Below are 21,296 nucleotides of genomic sequence, written 5' to 3' on the forward strand. Positions count from 1 at the left end.
CCATCTCTTCCTTCACTACTCTTCGCTGTGCCCTAAGGTTTCTTGCTCCTTCTACCTTCTGGACGCTATGCAGCCAAATTATTCTGGGCAGCGTTTTCATCTCCACTAAGGGTACTGGACGCTCTGCTGATATTACTCTTCTTGCCACGTTTTTTTCTACACTCTTGGATTGCCTGAATGGACGCTTTGCTGCTCATGGTGGATTGTTAAGGACACTGGTTAGTTGCGCCCTCGTGCTGTTCGGGATAGGTAATTTGGGACTTCTTCCTTGGACATTTCTTCAGTCCTCACTACCTTCACATACAAGTACCTGGTTTTTTAATGTTATCACAGTCAAGTAGGTTCCTCACAGTTTCACCATACACTGCAGGTAAGAGTGGGGTTGTGTGGGGGAGGTGTTGACGGTTGCACTACATGATCAAGTGCTCTGATTATTGACCTTTTATACTTATCCTTTTTTCTTTAGCTCTGTTGCTGCTCCTGGCTTTTCAAACAAGCTCCTGGCCTGTCAGGTGTATTTCCTACCCTGCAAGCTGCGCTCTTGGGGGGAAGGTTTTTTCTGTCATCAGTGCACGTGCTACAACTGAACCAACTACTAGGAAGTGATTAGAGCAGGCTCATCGTTCTAGTGGTTCACGACAGGACGTTATGGTTAAGTTGCACTAATAAAAACCTATGGAATTCAATGAAAAACTTTGTAAAAGGAACGTAATGGTTATGTTGCATTAATAAAAACCTATGAAATTCAATGAAAAACGTCATTAAAGGGACGTTATGATTGCAAGTAAAACCAAAAAAGCAACCATAACTCGTGCCGCTACCTAAGACTAACACCCAGGACATCAAAGATGACATCACACATGTCAATCATGACATCACTAATGACATCACATGTGACATTAATTTTGATGAAAAGTCCCTACAAGGGGATGTTTTTATAATGTTGGTAACAAGATATCAGGGGTGATCGGGAGCTCTATCATGAAGTACTTAATCTATGAAAGAATGTACTCATCTAAAGAACATTGGGGGTCATTACGAGGTAGGAGGTAAGGGAAAAACGATGCTGGTAAAGGATTACCACATCGCTTACCGCTCCGGTCCATTACGACCCGCCAATCCGCTATCAGCGGCACCGCTATTTACGGTGCCTCTAATAGCGGCATTGGCGCGGGCACGCGACCCTACATGCCGGCAATAGCGGCATGGCGTGAACAGGAGCTGAACACAATTCAGGCAGACATGCAAATAACGGCCTACTGAAGGCCGAAAAGTGCCTTACCGGCATGGAGGAAATACCGGCATCGCGAACCACCCGTAAACGGCCATGTGCAGTGTTCCCAACTGCCACAGGTGCACACAATCATCACAGGTGGAGGCAATGTAGACTGGGCCAGCACAAAAGGAGCACACTCCACCCCTACCCACACCCGGTCACACACCAAAATGATTCCAATACTACTAGCAATACTGCGGCTGGAGGACATGATTGCAGTGGTACTCCAGCAACAAAAACAACAACCGGCAGCACAGAGGAGACGTAGGAAGAAAAGGAGGGTGAGGCAGGCTCAGCATGCACCACCAGTGCAGGCAGTTGTACCACACAGGCAGCCCCCAATCCCTCGAATCAGAGACAGCCCATTCAGCCTAACCCCTGAGCAGATCCACACCCTGTACCGTCTGGACCGGGACACCATCACCACCATTGTGGACATGATACATAACGACATTGTCAGCCTCATAGACATCCGTACCGCCATTCCCCCTCTACTGAAGGTGGTGTCTGTGCTCCACTTCCTGGCCACAGGCACCTACCAGCACACAGTAGGGCAGATGCATGGTATATCACAACCATTATTCTAACGCACGCTGAACCAAGTGCTCGATGCCCTCCTGAAGCACACAGGCGACCACATATTCCTACCACGGACTGCCCAGGAGATCTCCAACACCAAAGTTGGCTTTCATTCACTGGCAGGCTTCCCAGGTTGCATCAGTGCCATCGACTGCACTCATGTTGAATTGGTGGTCCCACATGCCGTGGAGGTAGTGTACCATACCTGTAAGTTATACCACTCCATCAATGTGCAAATGGTATGTGACTCAAACAAGATCATCACATATTGTTGTGCCCGATTTCCCGGATCAACCCATGATTCAATGGTCATGCGGAACTCCACGATACAACGCTACATGGAGCGACATGCAGGGCACGATCGTGGCTACTCGGTGAGTAGCATGTCAAGCTCATGGCAGTGTGATTTGGGGAGATGACGGGGGGAGAGATGCATATTTCACCTGGCTGAGATGAGGTGGGAGATGCATACTTCACCTGGCTGAGATGGGGGGGGGATGTATACTTCACCTGGCTGAGATGGGGGTGGGGGGGATTCATACTTCACCTGGCTGACATTAGCTGAGAGGATGGACCATGCTCATACCCCTAAGCAGGCCGGACTGGACCTGACACCTAAATGCAAAACGTAAGCTGCACTACTATGAAAATGAGGAAGTGCTCCAACCATTCCATAGCCATCAACATGTACACTCCACATAATGAGACCGTAGCCCCTGAAACACAGTGCAGCGACATGCAGTTAGTATGGTCAATGCAAATGACCAAATAACATAACCATAATGGACATGTGCCCATTACTGCGTACAAAGGAGTCACATTAGGCCAAAATACAGAATCTCACTCCTACACCACCACAGAAGTCCGGCATACCAGCATGGCTACATCAGGCGTGGAAAGTGTGATAATCAAGAGTCTGGCTTCAACGGTGACAGGATAAACGCATACAATCAACTACACATCACCTAGATCATGGGAACAACCGGCGTGGGCAACCACAGTGCATGAGCACTCTTAAGGAATAGGACACCCCTGCGCCCACTAGACGATGCCACGCACACCTGTCGATCATATGAATTCACACATTACAGTTACTTTGAGTAGCTCTATTCGCGCATGGATATGTGGATGAAACAGGAAATAAACGCATGCTATTGTGTCATTGATACAGCTCACATTTGGTGTAATCACTTACACATAACCATTGTTGCACACATGCAGGTGATGCTGGCTATCCCTTGAAGAGGTGGCTACTTACCCCTGTCCGGAACCCGCAGAACAGGCACGAAGAGGACTACAATCGTGCACATACACGTACCCGTGTGGTGATCGAGCAGACATTTGGGATTTTGAAGGCACGGTTTCGCTGCCTCAGCAGGTCTGGTGGGGCACTCCTGTACGGGCTTGAGAAGGTTGGCAAGATCATCATGGCATGTGTCATGCTACACAATATGTGCATCAGACGGAATGTCGGAAGCCTCTGCCCCCTGACATTGAACTGCAACCACCTGACGAGGGGGATGAGGATGGAGGAGATGGGGCTGCACATCAGGGAGGTAGCGATGCACAGAAGGGATGTGCCGTGTGCCAGACTTTGACTAACACAAATGGATGTGTAATGTGCTGTGGAGGTGGGACTCAGGGCACTGGTAGTGTCGGGGACATGGACACTGTACACTGTTCACCAATAAAGCACACGCACACAATAAGCAATGTCCGGTCATGTGAATTCTTATATCACAACAGGTGTAGTGAACAAATAGAACATTGATTGTGCACAAGCCCTCCACCCAACACACCCTCTCCCCCCTACCGCTCCCCCCTCCACTTCCCCACACATCGCCACACATCCTCTCCCCCCACCCCCTCAACTTCCCCACACACCCTCTCCCTTTCCCCCCTCAACATCCCCACACACCCTCTCCTCCCTCCCCCCTCAACTTTCCCACACACCCTCTCCCTCCTCCACATCCCCCCTCAACTTCCCCACACATGGTGTACACTTGCATGCACCATTAGTCTGCAGTAGTTTGGAATGGCAGGCTGCACCTACAACCCTTGTCCACTGCCAGAATAGTGTGGACCCCTGTCCGACCTGCGCAAGTTCCGCATAGACCTATGCAGGGGGCTGGTCTGCCTGGAGCTGGCATTCGAGGAGGTGCCTGGTTGTTCGACCACCTGTGTCGACGCAGGGCCTCCAAGGCTTCCACCATGCGGGTGAGGACCTGCCTCACAGCCGCTAATTCATTGCATATGTTTGTGGAAGTTGACTCAATGGTAGCTTTGAGGGACGCTGCACATTCCCTGAATTCCTCCCTTGCCTGGCCACATTCAATGATGTGCTGGGTCACCAGCCCTGTCAGGTCCTCCTGGCGCTGTTGGATGACCGTGATTCCCTATTGCCTGTCCCGGACACCGGTGGATGTCGAAAGTGCATGCGACATGGTTGCTGCATCATGGATGCTCCCCATGGAGCTGTAGCTCCCTGGCCATGACTCCACAGCAGACAGCTCATGGCTGCTGGCATTGTGTATGCTGGGCGGGGAGAGGTGGGGTGACTGCAGGGGGCCTGTTGCGGTAGGTGTTCCGGGTTTCGGAGTGTGTGCATCATCATCCGACATGGCTGCCGTGGCTGCTGCCACTCCGATAGTACTTCTGGCAGTGAAAACAGAGCCTTCAGCCACTGACTCCTGTGTGGTGGTGGCTGGTGTGGGTGATGTGGTGGTGGCCCTTTTGCACATTGGTGCTGTAGCTTTGTGGGTTGTGTTGGGCTTGTGAGGTAGTCCTGGTTTGACTCTTACCCTTGATGTGGAGGGCCTGTTTGCTCCCTCCGTGCCCCTGGACTTCTTCACTGGTGTAGCGGGCTGATCTGTGGTGTCCTGATCATCACTGTCAGATTGTGTGCCTGTGGGGGACCCAGAGAGGGACAGCCTCAGTGATGGGTCTACGTGCATCAGGCATGCATTGCGGTAGCTGCAGTTCTATGGAATGGCAGGTATTTGCCTTTGGAGTAGTAACATACGGGGTGCTTGCCTTATGGGTGGGTCATGCAGGGATGCATCTGGGCTGACACATGTATGGGGTGCATCATGCATGTGGATGAGATGGGGCTGTGCACTGCCTGTAGGCAGGGTTGCGTACACGTGTCTGGTGGCCCCTGCATTGCATCATTTCACTGTCAGTTCGGGGGGACATCTTCATGGTTTGCATTACAGTGGTTTGTTTGGGACACTTACCTGCATCAGCCGATGACGGGGCTCCACGCTCCATATCCCCCACTCACTCTATTGCCTCCATTCCAATGGTGCTCGCACAAGTCTCCTCCCAGCGAGTCATCTTAATGGGTGAGGCACCTGCGCCACCTGTTGCCATTCCCTGGCTACAGTTTGCTGCCATGATGTTCCGGACACGTTGGCGCAGGTCATCCCAGCAATTCCGGACATCTTTTACCGTGCGTGGGGTGGTGCCAACCGCACTCACTTTACATACCACCTCCACCCAGATCACTTTGTTGCCCAACAGTGCAGGTCAATGCATATCATTGGAAAAAACAACCTCCGAATTTTCAACCAAGGTGTCTGCAAGCATGTTGAGCTCTTCTTCAGAGAAGTGCTCCTTGCGCAGGTGCGCAGCTCCTTTTTTCAGTGCCTTGGGCATTCTAATATGCTGTTGGTTGATTTTGGGACAGGTGTGGTGGTGATATGGATCCTGGGTGCAGAGGATGGCAATGGATTGTCTTTTTAAAGATGGCCGCCGTGCTCTTTCCCGTTCCTATGCGATGACGCTATTTCCGGTTCCGCCTATTTACGGTCACCGCTATTAGCTAATGCCGGAACCATGGATGGCGGTGGTGCTATCTACGCATCTCTCGATGTCGCAAAGGGCGATTTTGGGGTCTTTAGCGGCATGGCGGTAAGGTCGTTACCGGCATGGCCCAAAGCTCATGCCTGTGAACTCATAATAGCCCTCTAATAGCGGGCTCTTTGCTACACGGACACGGTATTTGCTCCATGCCGGTAAGGACAGTTACTTACCTCCAACCTCGTAATGACCCCCATTGTATTGGAGTGTTGTTGTTAATACAGGAACCTAATCATATATAGATATAAGCAATGGCTGCAGCATGCACCATAGAGGTACAATATTTATAATCGTGTAATTTTGGATAGTACAATAATGAATGCTATCTTCTCAGAGTTTTGAGTAATGTTAAACATGTAATAATTAGCTAACAATTCAAGATTTACTACACCTGTGCTAGTATAAACAATACCTAAAAAGAACCACAATGCATGCAAATCAGAGGCACATACAGGGAAAATAAAAAAAGGAAGAAAGAAACAGCATCAGAAAACGTTAATAATATTAAAGTTTATCTTGATTTATACAAATGAATTGTGTGTTTGAGGCCTGCTTATTTCCCCATGTATGTGCACCATGAGCTGAGACCAAACCCTAAGGAAAGTACTTTAAGAACATATGACAAGGTTAACTTCTAGATATATGGTTTTGTCCCAATCATGGGACTGAGACTGCGTTGCTAGATTTAAAATCCTACATTGCCGGCCTTGTTGACAAAGGTCACACAGCCCTGTTGTTATTATTGGATCTATCTGCCGCGTTCGATTTAGTCGATCACCAACTTTTGGCGGATAAACTAATTACAATTGGTAAATGTTCTCCTGAAGCATCAGCCTGGTTCAAATAATTTCTGGGCCCACGGAACATGAGGGTAACCAAGGATAATGCTTATTCCATGGCATCCCTACTATTATGTGGCGTTCCACAGGGCTCATGTCTTTCGCCTTTACTCTTTAATATCTACTCACGTCTTCTCCGTGCTCTTTTCTCAGCTATGGGCATTTATTTTGCCAATTATGCTGACGATACGCAGATTGTCATTAAACGTACCGGTGAGTATTTAAAAGATGCAGAACATATCAATTCCATCTTTGCTGAAATTCAGAAGTGGATGGCGTTAAATTCTTTAGCCCTCAATAATGCCAAAACTGAGCTGTTGATCTTAGGTACCCAGCAAAGATTAAAGAAACTCGACACAAAATATGACAACCTTTTGATTGGTCTGTGTCTAAATCTGTAAAAACTCTTGGGGTCTATTTTGACCCTCAGTTATCTTTTACCCTACAGGCGAACTATCTTAAATCTTCCTGCCATTATTATATCCAGCTCTTATGGCAGATTCGTCCGTATCTGTCGAAAGAAAATCTTGCTCTGATCGCAGCTGCAATTGTAAACTGCAAGCTGGATTATTGCAATAGTCTGATGATTGGTACCTCACAGGCTAACCTCAAAACCTTGCAGGTCATACAGAATAGTGCAGTACACGCTGTAATGGGCCTCAAGCGCAATATGCACGTATCCGATGCTAGGCGTAGCCTACATTGGCTGCCAGTGCAACAGCGAATACAACATAAAGGTCTAACCATTGTATTCAAATGCCTATATGATCAAGCTCCATCTTATCTTACTGCTAGGCTAAAAAAGAAACTGGTCACCCGTTCTTTGCGCTCAAGCAATAGTACTGTTCTGGTTCAACCTCCATTTATCCTGATAAGATTTGGAGGTGTAAGCTTTGACTCATGGGCACCGGTTCTATGGAATTTACTTCCCAAACATCTTGCTAATAGTGACTCATTGTTTACCTTTAAGAAGCAACTAAAGACCTTTCTGTTTGACAAAGGTTAGAACTCACCTGCTTTTCTCTGAATAGCACTCTGGTAATGAATCTTGTATCACGCTACATTTTACCATCATTTTGGCCTTTATGAGTACTGGATCTCCATTACTCTCTGTTCTTTGTTTTCTGTCTGTCACTGTTGTCTGTTGTATGCCTCTTTTCTTCTTCTTTGAGCGCCCTGAGACCTTCGGGTTAGTGGCGCAATACAAGAATGTAGATAGATAGATAGATATATAGAACCTTTTCAATTTCAATAGTCTGACTGTCAGTGAACAATAACACCTGGCCTAGATATGCCAGTGAACAAAAACAAGTGGTCCAGATAAGTGATGTCATCAGTGATGTCATCAATGACTTTGTGATGTCATCTTTTATGTCCTGGGTGTTAGTCTTAGCAGGACACACAGGTGGTACGAGTTATGGTTGCTTAGCTTACTATAACTGGTGAATTTCTGAGGTTTTTTGGTTTTACTTGTAACAATAACGTCCCTTTAACAATGTTTATTCATTGAATTTCATAGGTTTTTATTAGTGCAACTTAACCATAATGTCCCTTTAACAACGTTTTTTTAGTGAATATATATATATATATTTCTTTTTTTTATTTTTAGGAATATCAAGGTGACTGCATGTATGTACTTTACCGTATGTAAAGATACCCATGTAAACTGTACCATACTTAAATAAAATTAAAAAATAAAGACCACCTCACATACTGTAAAGATACTACATATAAGCATCTGGTCTTTTACATGAAAAATATCAGACGCAAAAAAAGCCACAATGTAATTTGAAGAGATGCAGGGGGCAGCCCTTATATGACCCCATTAGGGGGCACAGCCTGTTATGTTATATACAAATATTATGAAAGGCGTGTGAAGAGAGTGCTCTGTCTCTTTCAATATTACAGAAATCCTGCCCTCCCCATCTCCTGTTGTCGGGCTTCCTTTCTCTTGTCTCTCTGCTCGCCTCACCATATGCTTCCCCCTATGGCTGCAAAGCACTCGTTGCTTCCGGAGCTAGCTCCGTGCTAACATAAATAGTGTAATAATAAAAATAATAACCATAATAATAATATCTCCGCTCATCTTCGCCCACTCATTCTCCCGAGCTTGTCCACGGTGCCTTTACACTCCTACTCCACAGCCTTGTCCACGGTGCCTTTACACTCCTACTCCACAGCCTTGTCCACGGTGCCTTTACACTCCTACTCCACAGCCTTGTCCACGGTGCCTTTACACTCCTACTCCACTCCTGGTGCCTTACTTCACTAGCTAGGAGATCTGTCTGAAGACCTGCCTACCCGGGTTCCAGCACTGCGATCCTCGCTGCACCGAACTCTTGACGTCTCCACTACAACCTTTCTTACAGGGTCACTTGCTTGTTGACTTCTGGTCTTTGCAGCTCTCACAGGAACTTGGCAACACTGAAGACTTTTTTATGCTATAACCGGGAGCTTTGACTCATTACCTCCTTTGAACAAATGTTCTAACTAATCTAAACCTAACCAATGTATCTAAAAGTGTTACTTTTCTGTGAAAGTGTACTGGCTACCTCAACCAAAACTAAAGGTCTGTCCTGTGTCAAGATGTCCAGAGTTAAAATGTCCTGTGTCCGAATCCCTATACTAGCCCTCCCATTCCAAAACTAGCTTTAAGGTGCTATGGGTATAGTCTCTGAATGAAAAGTGCAGAAATGTTCAAATTCAACAAAAAAAATCCAACAGAAGTTCCAAATGGGTGATGTTCACAGGTTCCTGGGAATGGCTATCTAACCCAGGTTTTTCTCCTCCAAATCAAAATCTTCCAAAGAATAAGCACATTCTTTAAGACCCAAGAGGAGGGCTCTCTTCTCCTTGTGTTACAATCCGCTCCAGGGGAAATAAATCCCTTCCCCAAGTCTTTTCCACAAACACTATAATTCAAACCCCATGACTCTTCCTTGGGATTCTCTTTTCAAAGTAACACAATTTGGGTGCGAGTCCCAAACTTGCTAGACACCTGCTATACTCTCCTGCCAGGCTCTCGCATGTAGCTCTTTTCCACTATTTAATTGTGGGTCCCAGACGCAGCGGAAATAACTCCCTTCCTGAAGTGTTTTCCATAAACACTGTAAATCAAAATCCCAAGGCCATGACTCTTCCTTGGGATTCTCTTTTCAAAGTAACACATTTTTGGTGCAGGTCCTAGACTTGAAAGACACCTGGTATACTCTCCTGCCAGGTACTCTCGGTATCTTTGTATTTCTTGTACTTATATAGTTCGAAGATTTTGTATTGTTTTCATAAAAATACAGCGTCTCAAACCCATATTCTTTCACTTGTTTTGTTAACTATCCCAATGACATCACCCTCTTGCTTGGGGTCACCCGACCCCGGTACCTAGCACTTATCAGTATTTGCAGAGCCGAAACCCTGCAGTGACCCATTTTCTTTTCCCAGGGCTCGCCGGCTTTCTCTGGCGTTCCTTGGACCTCTCGTGGCAAACAGACGGAAACGCCCCGGCATCCCAACTCCACTTCACAGGCTTACCGGCTTTGTCTGGTGGCTTTCACGTCCTTCACGGCTCATGCTTCACTCAGAGCCCTTTTTCATATTCAGGCGGTGCAGGCACTGCTTCTTGCTTCTTGCAGTCCCCATGAAGGGTCCTCCTCTCCATCTGCTGTGACTCCAGCACAACGAACCAGCTTCTGTAGTCCTTCTCTCCCCATTTCCCTGCTCTTCTCTGGGCTTCTCAGGATGACTTCCCCAGCAGTAATTATCTTGCTGCAACTCTGCGTTACCAACAGCTATTCCATCTTTAAACTCCCGCTTCCAGGAAGGGCATTGCTTGGAATCAATCATCTTCCTCGAAATACTGGTCTGCTCCTTCTGATTCTGCTGAGTATTCAGCATTACTCTGCCCCTCTTCCTCGTCTCAGTCTTTATTATTCTGTTATTATTCTGTTGGTTACAGAATATTGAGGGATACTATTAGTAGGATTGCAGGATTGTTGAAGGGGCTGATCACAGTATGCCATTAAGGCGCACCGCAGAGACAAACGCAAGCATGCTGGGGCAGAGGATTCTCTAGCTCATAAACCTCATAATCTATCAATTTATTAGACATAACAAAGCACAGATCGATATGCTTGAGGACCAGCCCATTTTCTAAGCACATTAGGGATCAGCCCAACATATTAAGCATGCTGCAAAAGGGAACGAGTGCAGTTTCCTAAGTATTATCCTCATATTGGCATAAGGGAATTCCCTTAATATATTTCTGTGTTATTTGCCTTAAAAAAGCCCAGTAGGGCGAAACTGATGGCCATGCAGTTGGCATACCTTCTCTAGTTGTTTGTAACAGCAAACTCTCTTTAGCTTCATGGAACTTGGAACATCTATGATAGATGTGGATGCACAGGCACATTCTATATAGTAGTTTGTAACTCCGAATATTTATTACAGAAGTTGATGTAGGATGAGATGATGATTAGATCATAGGATGTCACTTACTAACAAATCTCACAAACTAGTGAGAATGAAGTTAGAAACAGTTCTCCATGTTAGTTTATGGAACCAATAAACCAACTTGTTGCAATATAATGTATGCATTTTTTAACTCAATTTGCTTTTGGAGCACCCGCATAAGGGTGAACCTTTCATGTAACCCTACTGGTTGGTCTTCCGAAGCCCCCATAAAATAGCACGCCATTACTGGTGGAAATATAGATACATTAACCTGTGCAGTACTAGAAATCTGCTATCAGTTACTGAGAAGGAGAGAGGGCCTTCCCATCCCCATAGGCAATACTGAACAAGAACTAAACACTAATAGAGCACATTCAAATAGCAGGGGGTAGAGGGTTACACATAGAGGAGGCTGCTCAAACACCCTAGTGCACACATATTACAAGCCATATGGCAGATGTCGGTGTGAACGCCATCTTGGTGAATGGCAGCCATCTTAGAATTTCGGCAAAAGCGTGGTGAACAGCATTATATGAGTTAGTATTAGACCCTTTGCATGAGCGCAAACACCACCCCACCCCTGCAAAGTCCCACAGAGTCTAAAAGATCCTCCATTGTCCCAGAAGTTACAGGCCCTTGTGCCCTTGAATGAATGCACCCTGCAAGGACATGAGAAGGGAGCAGAGCGCCTCTTGGCAGTACCATCCCTCAGAACACATAGCAAGGCTCTCCTACCCCCAATGATCCCCCATGAGAAATACAACATGACAATGCTTTCATCCTAAGACCTGTGCCTGCCACAGGACAATCCAAACCCAGACCACCGACCATAAGACTTTTACACACCTCGATCGATCACTAAGATCAGAAGGCAAGGCTATTGTGCCTTCAGAAATGGGTCATGTGATTTGTGCAGCGAGGTGCAGGGTGGCAACACATTATAGCACAAAATGAAGATGGGGACCTTGGGAGTTACTGATCTGTCTGAAGGTGAGGGAGGCATGTTAGTGTGACCTCTGCTCTACCCACAAGTCCATACCTGTATCTTCCAGGTACTTGTTGCAATGATAAAAGAGGACTGGTTGTGTTAGTAGCCAATTAATTGTTAGGTCAGCTTCACCTCGGATGATGAGCCTAGCAGTGCTCACGTGGAAGGAGATGGACAGATTAGCCTGGCATCCCATATCGCCCTACACATATAGGGACCCTCCAATCCATATTGCAGAATTGTACTATATGTCATGACGTCATTAGTGACATATTTTGTGCTTATAATGTGCTGTTCGTCTCTATGGAACTCAGAACGTTTGGCAGCAACAGAATTCTTTGCTGATGCATTTCTATTTTGTAGAAATAAATACTTGCTATCCTTTATCCTTGCAATCATTGTTTGGGTCTTTTTCATAGCGGGCTGTATTTTTTCTGGTGTGAGCAGGCAGGGGTGTGCCTTCATTTGGTGACCCCTGATGTGATCCCCGTGAACCCTGCACCAACAGAGGCCATGACAGAGGCTTCCAGGCTGTTTCTCCGAAAGGGCTGTGCCCACCTCCAGTGACCAGTCCCACAGGTGTGCAGGAGCTGTCTTTGCAGAATTCCTGTCTGCTCTTTGCCTTCACAGTTTTAGGAAATAGGAATGACTTTGTGAACATAATTTATATTTTTCACCAAAACATTGTGTTGGATCATTTAAAAGACTTAATGAAATTAATATGATTTTTTTAGTGATTTTCTTTATTTATCAATGAAAGAGCAGGAGGATTTTCTGTAGTCACTTTTATACATTCAATGCATATTTCATTCTATTTGTAATGATTCGGTGACAGAGTGCAGGAACTTTTTTTTCGACTGAATTCTTCATGGACTGCCTTCATTCTGGGGAAGGACGCAGAGGAAGCAGGACAGTCGGAAAACTTGGCTCTCCACCTAGACAAAAACAAGACGACAAAATACAGAAGTGTGCTTTATAAGGTAACAATACAATGTGCACAATTTTCTATAAATATTTATTACAAGGTAATGTAGACCGCAATTTTACAAACTTGACACCCTTTGCCTCCCCATCAATCAACCCTTTCCAGAAAAGAGGATGAGTGACCGGTGTCCGGAGACTTGTATATTGCCTTTGGAAATTGGGGAAGTTATACTTTCTGGTGAAATTTGGGGAGTCTACCATCATCTTCTGTGACCCAACAATGATCAGGTTGAGTGAAAAGGGAATCAATTTTTAGACATTCTATAGATTTAATAACTATATCTAAAGACTTAACATTCTCCTTGCGCCAACTGTAAATCAATGCCAAGGGCGCGTTGTGGCTTCATCAATGGCGTGCCACCGATGCTGACCCGGGCATCTTCAGCTTCTGAAAATCAATTGGAAATCAAATGAGCAATTCAGGAAAGCCATACAGTTGTCTACCGGATTTAATTGTAAATCACCCTACTGGGTCCCAGATGCCCGTTGCCAGAATATAAGGAACTTAGACTTTAAGATTGGTCTGCAAGAACCTACACAAATCGCCAAAGAGAAGTTGGTCTGTTAGAGTCGCATGAAGACTCCTAGCAGTATGTGGACGATTAACATCACAGGAGGGTCTCCTAAGTGGCAAGGGCACGTAGAAGGAGGGACTGGGACGATGTGGCTATGGTTCTGTGTAACTCTGTGCAACTCTGCCCTGGGTACATGAATGCACCCGGAGGCTGTTTCTAGACTCACCGGTTTTATAACCAAGACATGACACTTAAACAGAGGTAGCCCAGCTTTTCTTACTCCACTCTCATATTTACCCTCCAATGAATATAAAGTAATCTGTAAAATAAGTTCATAGTTAAGACATCATTGAGTATGGATGGTAAATACTTTCATCTACAAAAACAAGTGTTCGCAGAAATAATATAAAACTTAATAAAACATGGAACTACATTGCGTATGGTGGAAACTTTATTTGGGAATCATAGTTTCATAAAAGTGCATACTCAAGTGTGGTATTGTGGTATTATATATTTATTATCTATTTAGATAATAAATAGATAATGCCACATTACCATAATAAGAACAAACTACTGAAAAATTAACAATCTAAACATAAATAACAAAAAATAAAAATAATCATCATCATCAACTGAATTAAAAATCGCAAATCGGCCAAAAGATGAAATGCCATCAAGTTCCTTCTATACCCCATTGATTCTTTTAGCCTCTCCTTAAACCAGAGCAGTTAAACTCCACCACCCTTTCTCTTTGGGCACTTAGTAAGAACATGGAGACCCCGGACACTGGATTCTTGCCAAAATAACTCTTTTCTATAGGTATGCATGAGGTTTCCACCAGCGGGAGCCTTCTGGGAAGAAATTGTGTCTTTAGTGGCTCTCAGAGCTGTCATCAAGGCCACAAATCATCAGTCTGAAGAACTGAGATGAATGAGTTTCTGAGGTCTTCTGTATGTTGGGGTTGGGTTGCCTGCATCGTGAGCCTTCTGGGAAGAAATGGTGTCTTTAGTGGCTCTTAGAGCTGTCATCAGGGAACATATCACCAGCCTGAAGAACTGAAGTGAATGAGAGTGTCCAAAGTCTTCTGAGTGTCTGCGTTCCCGAACATACTAATATGACCATACCAAATGCAAGATCTCTACGGGGAATTGCAACAACCCTTAGTTAGTGTACAGCATCTTTACCAGATTGGTCTCCGCACATTCACGCCCATCCATAAAATATAGTGTAGTGTCTTGTAGCAACCTCTTTACTTCCTCATTCAAGTCTTTGATTTGTGTTGTGGAAGACATTTTAAGCCCCAACGTGGGAAAAAAATGTAAATTGTGCAAAGTGTATTAGGCCCCATTGTGGTAGTGTTGAAAGGTGATGTAGGTACTAAAGCACGGGGTTCAATGTAGTTAGAGGATTGGAGTGTTACTTTGTATTCACAGATTACAGTTACACTAGGTATTAACATTATTAGTAGAATGGACAATGTATTGCGTAAAGTACCATTTGTAGCGCTTAGAAGCATGAAGAGGGAAGCTCTGCGTACATGGGACCAAAAGGAATTTAACGTGGGGAGATGTGGTAATTCTGAACATTGCACATGTGAGGTTTTGACAAAGCCTTAAAATGGAAACGCATAGTATATGAAAACATTGTGGAACATGTGAGGGTTTTTCACACAGTTTAAAAGTCATTGTACGTTGCAGAATTGTGTTGCTTTGAAGGGAATGGGATTTTCAGCTGGCGTAGAAGGCATCATGACCTAGGTCATGATAGGGGGATGTTAGCGGGCTGCATATGTCCATCTGTGATAATATCGCAGAGGAAAGCTGGATGCAGAACCATTTTTTCAGTCTTTATGGTCGGTTTGGATTGTAGATCCAGGAGGCAATTTCCTTCGGCATTTGCAAGGCAGGGTGAAGGAAAGGTTAGTTAATAAACCATGTGTTAGCCCGGGGTTTTTATGGGCTCCAAAGAAGATATGTTGGTTGTGGGTTAAATATTATATGATCTGAGATGGCAATGGTAAATAAGGCTACATGAGGTAATGATGGAAAAATAATAACGAGACACCAGCAGGTTTGAATAATATTGTTGTACCAAAGGAATACAAACCCTGTATAATCACCATCTGAGTTAATGGGTTTTGGTCACATGGTATGAATAATAATGAAAAACTTGGTTAATTATGAACAATGTATGTATCACGTGGAAATACGTCACGGCTGATGGTGTAAGATTGCATGTCAAAACTGGTGTACCTTATGACAGTATCCAATGGGAATTTTAGAGTTAGGGGGATTAATTAACTTTTTATTAGTGTTAGCCAATGGAGGGTTGGGGGATGACTTTCTGACAAAATATGTGTGATTATGTACATTGTTTAAACTGTATATAAGTTGCTATTTTGTATTGCTCGGAGAACTGGGTTAGTTATTCAGCTCTAAGGAACTGACTAGCCCCTCCTGATCATAAACATTCAATGAACCTGTTTTCTGACAGAAGTGCATTTGTCTCTTCATGGAAGCCATACCTTTGTATCGGAAGCATTCAGGCACATCCCAGGCTTAAAGCAGATTCATTAGAGGCCTGGCATCTGGCTGTAGGATTTACTCAGTAAATTCTCTACTCTTTTAGTCGATGGATGAAGGAAACATCTAACTGTTGTGCTGGTATGAATCCCCTGATTTTTCTGAACTGTTTTACCAACTTTTCACTAGTGAGTTTTAATCGAACGCTTCACTTGAGACACAACTCTGTGGTTTTCGCCCCCTGAGAGATCTTAAATCTGCCTAGATCGGTTCCCTAAAGTTACCCTTTGTACCTGTCCAAGTAAGCTGGTTTTATGACATATTTTGATAGTAGTTGAATTTTCTTAAAATGTGTTTGTAAGTTTCTTACAGTTTCTGAACAGACACTGGTTCTCTGAAACTGCCCAAGATATCAGCGTTGTATTGGAAATCTTAACCAAGTTCTAGGGCAACACTTTGGTTTTCATTTTGTGAACGGGTGTGGATGTGGCCATTTATGTTCATGGCCACTGCCTGATTGTGGTTTATTTCCAATAGCCGTGAAGGCAGAGCTAGTGTCTGTGTCTGTGTCTGTGTCCCTGTACTCAACATAGCGGCCCACAGCTAATATCGGGCCATTAGCTTTACATTAGAAAAAACACAGTACCAGGACCAGTGGCCCACTAAACCAAACTGACCTCACGTAGGTGAGTGTCCAGAGCATATGAAGAGTTGTGGTGGTGGCGTGACCTGTAGTGGGTGGACCAATCAACCGACAACAGTGCCGAGACCGTCAACAAGGGTTGGCCGTAGAGAGAAGTCGACCATAGAGCAAAAGACACAAAAGGAGCAGTTAATAAAAGAGTGGATGGGCATCACTTGGCGAAACCGGTGAAGAGTTCCCTGGAAGAAGGTAGTGGGAAAATGAGCAAGTCCCGGAGGGGGCTGGGAAGAGGTGAAGTTGTAAATCAAAAAGTGTTTGATCACTTTGTACCTCTATTCCGTGGACAGTTCCACAAGAAAGTGGTGCTGGAGAGTCAAGAGGGACTCCAGGAGATTTTTCATTGTCCTAGTGGGGGCAGCGTGAGAAACATACAGAAAGCAGATGTTGTGGGATATGCCTTAAAAGAGTTGGAACTATTATTAGACCATGTAAAAACTTTGGGGAACCAGCTAGGAGGAGGAAGTCATTCTCCTAGCACATAGAAACACCTATCAAGTTGTCGTATATTAAGAACCTTGAGGTACGTTTCAAGTGAGACTAAGTCAAGGAGAATGGAGTCATTTTCTGGCACCACCCTAGAGACTGAGACAGTGGGGCTCATTATGGGTCGGCGGAAACCGTGCCGGGGCTACCGGCAGGTTGCCGTCGGACCCATAAATATTTACCTGCCCCTGACTTCCTGGTGCCACCGGGTGATTACAACTCCAGCAGCCCGGAAAGTCAGCCGCCGGTAAATTGTAAGTCCCCATTCCCGTAGAGTCCCGTAGGACTCTACGGGAATGGGGACATGGAAGCACTGGTACTGTTGATAACAGTGTCGGTGCTTACGTGACCAGCCTGCCTACCGTGGCTGCTGTGCCCAGCATGTCATAACTTTCGGGCACAGCAGCTCCGGCAGGCAGACCTGTAATATGCCGGTCCAGAAACAACGGTGACGGTAAGCTTACCGGCACCCTTGTTTCTTGACCAGCAGGGTCTGAATGAGGCCACGTGTCTTTTGATTTGGACTTTCACAGACTTCCTGACAAGCACCCAAGTTTCTTTAGTTTAGGCAGAGTTTTATCTATTTTTTCAATTAATGTATGTTTGACACCACACTTTACTGACATGGTTGATTCTTTTGCTAGTGGACAGTGATGGTATCTTGGAAGCTAATTAAATAGGCAATACATTTAATTGGACCTCTATGTCCCAATTGGGCTGATATTGCATACCTTTGTGCATGTGTCAGGTTGCCCAGGCGACGGATATTGTATACATAGGAGCGAGGCGGAAGGCCATTACCACGGTCGGCCGTCTTGCGTCCGGAAGATCTTGCACCCAGCAAGGTAGGAGTTTCATGTTAAATGTATTTCTTTTTTTGAATGAGCGATAGACTTTTCAGCCTAACGCGGCTATGCGGCATTGAGGAATAATTTACAATCCTCAGTAGACACGTTGCTATTCCACAGATAAGTCTTCTCTTGCTGCGTGGATGGCAGTTTGGTCTCTTTCTACGGCAATATGTATTAGACATATCGCAGTATACTCTAGGATTATGTAAGAGAAATGTGTGTGTATTTGATGCTGCATGATTTTTGTGACATGGTTTCCCCATGTTTATTCCTCTATAGAACTTAAAAGAGACAACTGGGAATAATTATCCGGCTAGTCTATACCCTCATAGGAGAAGAACATGCTGCGTGAGACATTTCTGAAATAATTTCCGTGAGGCTGAGTGATTAACCCAAAGGGACAGGACCATGTGGGATAATTTAGTGTTATTTATTTAATTTGTTACACAGGCCGGATTTATTTCCAGGCCACACTATACATTTGAGGTCAGTGCCACGTGAGACTAAGTTTAATTGTATCTTGCAAAAAGAAGTTTGAGAATGTTACTTCACTAAATTGAAATTAAAATACAAGCCCTGATGATGGAATTTTAATCCGAAACACGTCTGCAATTATGTCAACTTAATTAGAGTTGTTTGTTTATGGAGAATAATATTGTAAGAACATAACCTTTTTGTTCTGATTTACACTGTAGGGAATTTGTTGATAACTTTCCGTGGTTTGATGAAGAATCTCAGGAACTTAAGTAAACGTGAATATAATCTTTGTTAAGTCTGAGTTTGTTGGTTGAGGATCCACCGAACAACAATACATTTCAGTTGATTACATACAAGCCTTTTTGGCTAAAGTTTTCTTCCTTCTTTAAAGTGTTCTTACTTCTTTACACTTAAGAAGAATGCGAAACTTGTAGGAGGACGCTTCTCCCCAGAGGGTGCAATTGGGTTACCTGTTGGCGACAACTGGTTTGGTGGAATTAGAGTTGTATTGAGTCTCCTCAGGCCAGGAGACTATACCCTTCTGCTCCAGAAATAGTACTGAACATTGAAACCTGTGACTTACATAACATTTAAACACAGGAAAAACCATTGACACTCTAGTGCCCCTCTACTACACCCCCCGTTTTTTCTTACACTTGGACCTCCCCAGGCCCTATAGAGCAAAGCAAGAAACTTTGTTGTAGACCTCGTTAGTGCTCTGGCACACCTGAAATAGTTTAACCGTATCGGCGTAGGCCTACCAAAAAGGATTACCAAGAAAACATAACTCCTCTGGTCTACATCCATGACCTTGGGCTCAAAGAGGCAATATTGCATCAGATTGGCAATTCAATCACTCCACTGGTGCTGTCTGAAGAAGAAGCCGTGCTCAAACTGACCCGCTTCACACGTCGGGTCTTCTGGTTGCTTGGCCAAAAATACTTTAAAATTGAACAAAACTTTGTATCCCAGCAACAATCTACAATTAATCATTTCAAGGAAAACTCTGAATGAGCAAAACCAAGGAAGGACGTTAGGGAGGGAAGAAGATGGCGTTACCACCGAGAGGATTTATAGCACCTGAAAAACCACTAAGAGTGCGTGTACTTTCTGAAGTCTTGAGCATAGTTAAGTCAGGAGGATAGCTCAGAGATTAAGTGCTCGCCACAGAAATAGGGCAGCCTGACTTTCAGAGCATCGAAACCTGGCTGAGAAGACAGTTCTTGATTCTTCTGAGTTTGATAAATTGAGTAATTAATAAAGCTGTTATTACATTGATTGGAAATCCGAGGAATCCAGCAGGAAGTGCAGTATACAATCTTGCTATTATTCATCTAAACAGCAAAACCCCAAACCAACCTTCAGCCATGTCCTGAAACAGTAAACAAGTTTACTTGCCGTATGTCAATCAGTATCTGAACACCTGATATCTGACATTACGTCAGGCTGTGAAAGATATCTGGACAGTTAGGAAGAAAAGTAAACTATTCTGATTGGGCTACAACCACAATAGGTAAGTATCCTCAAAGTCCAATAGTTATTCTTCAATCCAAAAGAGCGCTACACATTTTAGGGTAAGAATATTGCCTTCACACATATTGGTTTTACTCATTGAAATATAGTTCTATACTTTCTAGGTGTAGTGAAGGATTATGAGAAATTAGTTGAAAAAATTGCCTGCAATGTCTACACAAAGGTTCTTAATGGGCATTAAACTTAAATCTTGTCTTACAGATTTACATTCATATATCATTTGGATTCTCCAGAATTGTCATCCATAAAGCAGCTTTCCCATGAACATCTTCTGTCTTCAAATTATTTGTTTGCAGAAAAGGGATTATGAACAGTCTTCATGGGATAATACACATGCTGAAGCGAGACGTTCTTCTCGTCGCTGGTGTGTTGAACGCAAATTCCAAACAGGGCAATTAGTCATCTTAAATTGAAATAATGTTCTATCTTTATTCTATGAAATTCGCTGTTTAAAGAAAGATTAACTAAAAAGATATTGATCAAGTTGAATTTACCAATGATGAAACAACTGAAATTGTTACCCTGCACAAATCATATGACATATGAGAGTAGACATGTTACTGTCCGAAGCGGCACCCTTTCCTACCCTTGTTTACGATATATATATATATATATATGGTGCAAGGTGTCGAAGAAGGAAGATGACACAAGGGGGGGCATGTTGGTTGCTATATACTTTTATTTGAGGGGGGAAAAGACCTCACCATCCTGATCTCTATGAGGGCTTTCCCTGCCTGAACCTACACTAAAGGTTCTGTAGAACGTTCATCATCAAAATCAGACTCCACCGTCCTGTGTCACAACCTGTTTCTATCTCTGCACTACAACTAAAGAATGATATACAGCCGGTAAGAAAGCTCAGCGGGTTGAGCGCTCACTTCTGTGATCTATGTGTGATCTGCAGGTCGCAGGTTTCAATCCTGGCAAGGCCAACTCAGCCTTTCATCCTTCCAAGGTCAATAAATGAGTACAAACTTCGGTTGGGATGATAAATGTATGTAAACATGTTCTCTGTAAAGTGCTTGGCTTGCAGCGCTATATAAATAACACATCATATCATCATTGTCATAATATAATCCAACAGAAAGTTCCTTCTCCAGGAGAATGACTCCCTTATCCTGGCTATGTGAGAAACCTGAGGGTATTCTCACTCCTAAAACCCATGAATCCTCGTCTCAGGTGGCCAGGAAAAGGCCATCGCTTTTGAAACTTGACCCTGGGCATGAAGAAGCGAGGGAG

At 44.3% G+C, this 21,296-nt stretch overlaps 1 protein-coding gene across 2 annotated transcripts in view; it reads right to left on the reverse strand.

The window, feature by feature from the left end:
• Positions 1-12,711: 12,711 nt before the first annotated feature.
• Positions 12,712-21,296, reverse strand: part of LOC138551146 (ly6/PLAUR domain-containing protein 2-like) — an 87,030-nt gene continuing 78,445 nt past the window's right edge. For both annotated transcript variants that reach the window (XM_069642465.1, XM_069642464.1), the window contains one exon: positions 12,712-12,924. The gene's annotated coding sequence lies outside the window, so the exon portion shown is untranslated. The remainder of the gene's footprint in view (positions 12,925-21,296) is intronic.

Source organism: Ambystoma mexicanum, chromosome 1q (assembly GCF_040938575.1).
Source record: "Ambystoma mexicanum isolate Mex_15411 chromosome 1q, UKY_AmexF1_1, whole genome shotgun sequence".
Classification (NCBI taxonomy): Eukaryota; Metazoa; Chordata; class Amphibia; order Caudata; family Ambystomatidae; genus Ambystoma; species Ambystoma mexicanum.